This window comes from Pristiophorus japonicus, chromosome 15 (assembly GCF_044704955.1).
Source record: "Pristiophorus japonicus isolate sPriJap1 chromosome 15, sPriJap1.hap1, whole genome shotgun sequence".
Classification (NCBI taxonomy): Eukaryota; Metazoa; Chordata; class Chondrichthyes; family Pristiophoridae; genus Pristiophorus; species Pristiophorus japonicus.
In genome coordinates this window covers 121,204,321-121,208,932 of record NC_091991.1, presented here as the reverse complement: position 1 = coordinate 121,208,932, position 4,612 = coordinate 121,204,321, and the positions used below count along the sequence as shown (strand labels likewise).

General features: G+C 43.8%; 1 pseudogene; it reads left to right on the top strand.

The window, feature by feature from the left end:
- Window positions 1-890: 890 nt before the first annotated feature.
- Window positions 891-1,009, top strand: LOC139226115 (5S ribosomal RNA; annotated as a pseudogene).
- The last annotated feature ends 3,603 nt before the right edge of the window (window positions 1,010-4,612 follow it).

The following is a 4,612-nucleotide window of genomic DNA, read 5'->3' as shown; positions in this document are numbered from 1 at the left end:
TCACCATACTTGCTTTAATCAACTGATGAACATTAGCTCCACTGCAGGACAGCTCACACGTCATTGGACTTTGCACAATAAATTATTCGTTGCAACAGTCACCAGTACCTACATTACATCTGTTCTGTGGGAGAAAAACGCCTTATACTTCTTCTCATGAAAAGTTCTAAATGTAAAAGTATCCTTAAATAAATGTCTCGCACATCTGTGTAATATACAACTGATGGAAAGAAAAGAAAGACTTGCATTTATATAGCGCCTTTCATGACTACCGGACATCCCAAAGCACTTTACAGCCAATGAAGTATTTTTGGAGTGTAGTCACTGTTATAATGTGGGAAACGCGGCAGCCAATTTGCGCACAGCAAGCTCCCACACATGTGATAATGGCCAAATAATCTGAATTTTTGTTATGCTGATTGAGGGATAAATATTGGCCAGGACACTGGGGATGACTTCCCTGCTCTTCTTCGAAATAGTGCCATGAGATCTTTTACGTTCACCTGAGAGAGAGAGAGATGGTTTAACGTCTCATCCGAAAGACTGATGGCGATATTCACCGGGATATCCTACTTTATGATTGGTACCCTGAATATCAATGTTGCATTTCTTCACACACCATGACTTCCTTATTCCACAGGTTGTAGCCTCAGGTCTGACTGAAGATGTTCACCGATCAAATAGAGAGCAAATTTGAAGAAGAAATATTTGACAAATCTCTCAATCTGAGATCACACCTTTTTCTCAAAGTGGAGGGATTTCAGAGAAGCTGAAGCAGTGTCTTGCAGGAGTACACCACACTTAATATTCAAGCCACACTACATAGAATACAGTGTGGGTATTGTAATGTATGCACCTGTGAGCATGCTCACAGGTTTGTAGAGCTGTTGGCCTACGGCCACACTAGTCTGAAAATGCCCGATCTCGTCTGATCTCAGAATCCAAGCAGAATCAGGCTTGGTTAGTACTTGGATGGGAGACTACCTGGGAATACCAGGTGCAGTCAGCTTTACCCCGGAACCTCCCTCTGGAGCTGGCGCCTCACAACTTGAGCCGCCTCGGGGAAATCCCCTCCGTGCTTTTCAGTTCTGCGCGGAGGGGTTTCCTGTACGGGCTGCTCCTGCACACTCTCAACTTTGCCATCCTCGTCTGCCGTCCGGACACACCATGGCGTACCATCTTGCCGTCCGGAGGAGGCGAAGGTCCCCGATGGAGTGCACTCTACGCGGGAGTACTCCCATTATTTATCGGGGACTTGGCCTGGAGGGTGGTGCACGGAGCAGTGCCGTGCAACAAGTTTTTAAGCCGGTTCACGGACTCCCAGGCCGCCTGCAATTTCTGCGGTCTGGAAGAGTCCGTGTTCCATGTTTTTATGGAGTGTGCGAGGTTGCAGCCCCTGTTTTATTATTTAAAGGGGCTGCTCCTCAATTTCTGGCTGCACTTCAGTCCCACACTCCTGATCTTTGGGTACCCTGTGCGGAGGGGAGTGGGTAGGTCCAAGGGCCTCCTCGTAGGACTGCTCCTGGGCACGGCCAACGGTGCCATGCCATCAGCCGGTCCAGGCAGCGGGCGGTCGAGGGGGTCGTTCAGCCTGACTGCCTGCCTCTCTTCCGCGCGTACATCCGCACCAGGGTGTCCTTGGAGATGGAGCACGCGGTGTCCACCGGTACGCTCGCGGCCTTCCGTGAGAGGTGGGCACCGGAGGGACTGGAGTGCATCATCACCCCCGGCAACCAAATTTTAATTTGATTTTATGTTTTAAAGTTTAATTTGTTTTAATTGCCGGTGTTTTTAGTGTCCCCCTCCCCTTTTATAGGGGGCACTTGTAGAATTTATGATTTTATGGCCCAAAAGAAAAATCCAAAAAAAAGTCACAAAAAAAAACAAGTCAAAAAAACCCCCCCAAAAAACAAAAAAAGGGCAGTTTGAAAAATGTTTGGAGTGTCCCCCAGATTGGGGGGCATTTGATCTAATGTTTATTTTGTTATCCAACCAAAAAGAGTTGTAGAGCTGTTGAGTTGGGAGTGGCTTAGCCAGTCACGTGATGTTCACAAGACTCAATAAAACCCCAGCCAGTTGGGTTCAGGGGATCCACGATGAGGCAGGTGGTTGTGAGCCTGGTGGATGAACTGGTAATGTGTAGTGTGATTGTTAAACCTTTTGCTAATATACCAATTGGTTCTTAATAGCAATGTGCTGCTATGAATTCTTAATCAAAGTACCCATGAAAGCAAACACATTACAGGTATCAAACCTTAAAAGAGTTGTTCTCGTATCTGCACAACAGGCTCGTTCTCTCACCCTCACCAGGCAGACTCACATTCACATTAATCTCAGCCATTTTCCTTGCCTGAAGATAGCATAAAGCAGAATGCTAAAGGTCTGCACTGTTCTTAGTTGCTCTTTCGATCCCAAATGAAATGTCTCTCAGGTCTGGTGTAAATTAGCACACAGGATGTGATGGAATGCTTCATACACTTCCTGAGATATTATCGCTCAAAGCACTAAGTCACAGCATCAACATCTCACAGTTTGCCACTGGGTAGAAAGCTTTCATTAACTGACCCCCATCCCTAAAGATTTATATTTATGACATTTTTTTGACACGGACAAGAATTTTTCATTCTATGATTCCTCGAGGAAAATAGACGACTAAGAGATCTTTCATTTGCTGTACTTTACAACCTTTTTAAAAGGCAAAGCCAATCTGACAAGACAGCTTTGTAACTTATTTTGCTTTATTTTAATATTACATGAAATCATCATGTTAAAGCAAAGACATGTCCAAGTGCAAAAAGAATCATTAAATTTTCATATTTTCTATTTTACCTCATGTCAGATGATTATGGATTTTTACGATGAATAGTGAGCCTGGCTTGCGCACATGCTCAGACAATGTTTGTTCAAGGATATAGTTTGTGTACTAATCCAGAAGCTCCATTATTCAACTTAAAAAGATTAATAGTCACAGTTCATACAGCTGGTACTATATCTGAATTCATCATTATCCGTGCGCCTCCCAGATTGATTATTTTTATTTTATATTAACCCAAATGATCGATTCCAAAGTTAAAAGTTGCATAGAATCATACAGCACAGAAGGAGGCCATTCAGCCCATTGTGCCTGTGCCAGCTCTTTGAAAGAGCTCTCCAATTAGTCCCACTCCCCTACTCTTTCCCCTTGCCCTGCAAAGTTTTCACCTTCAAGTATTTATCCAATTCCCTTTCGAAAGTGTCTGTTGAATGTGCTTTCATCTCCCTTTCAGACAGCGCATTGCAGATCATAACAACTCAGCATGTAAATAAAAGTCTCCTCTTATCTGACAATTATCTTAAATTTCATTTGGCAATGCTTTCAGTGTTGAGTGTTTTTACGACTTCAGGTTTCACACAGGTTCAGGTTGGTTCAGAAGGTTATACTCATGGATGTGAATCTTTGCTGCAAGTCTGGATCTCACAGTTTGACACACAGGGACTGAATTCGCAGCCCCTACGGGTGTGTACGAGGGGCGCACGTGCCCATAGGGGCCCCGCAAGGTCCGGGTTTAGGCACGCACTGTGCGCTGCACTGAAGCCCAGAAGCTGCGATCTGTGAAGAATCCTCTCGTGCGAATCTGCAGTAAATGGGCATTCACTGGCTGGAAGTTGGGCAATTTGCTCAACTTCTGCCCAACAAATATCCGTGAAACTCTTGCACCTGGTAACAGCAGGCATATGGCCTGCTTTATTCAGCATACGACTTTTAAAGGCCAGAAAAATACATTTTTTTCAATAATTTAAACATTTAAAAGCATGTGAAATAAGATAAGTTTATTTTTAGACCCTTTTAAAATATGTAAATTTATTTTTCAAAAAATTAAATTTTTCTTTTAAGTAATTAATTAAATTCCATTTTGATTAATTTTAAATATCTCATGTTTTAAAAACAATTATTTTAAGTGCTTATGTGTTTTTGGAGGTATTCCATTCATACTGATGGTGATTCCGTATGTACAGAACTCACCACAAGTATGAATGGGGATCCCCCTACTTTGATTGGTTGGGCCAGCCCACGTGACCCCAGGGACCCGTGCGAACCGCCTGCGCCCCTGGGATATGTGGGCCTCTACCCACAGGTACCCGGAGAGGCCCCAGGACCGCAAGTCTCCAAATCTCCCGGACCACCGGGTAAGTTTGTAGATATTTTTCAGGTCGGAGGCATCTGCCCGCAGGAAGCCTCTGACCACAATTTCTGTACCAAGATGGCTGCATTCCACAGAACCACTGCTATCCATCAGCAAAACGGGCAGAATGAAGACAAGCACAGCTTTCATTTTTGGATGTCAATTGGAAGCTGGGGATTATGATTTTTGGTTAAACTGTGAGGGCAGAAAATCTCAGTGGACATTGCTTTAGAAATGAATCTTGGCTGTGGACAGCGATATTCATTTTGATTGGTGACCTCTCTCATTTCTGGCATTGGTGGCTGACATCAGCGAAGCGCACCACTCACATAATATATCAGTGAGATTGAAGCAAACTTTAAACAGGTCAGTAATATGTTTTGGCTCTTAATGTTCTGCATTTGCCCGATTTACAGAATTTAAATATTGATGGTAGTTGAGAAACAACT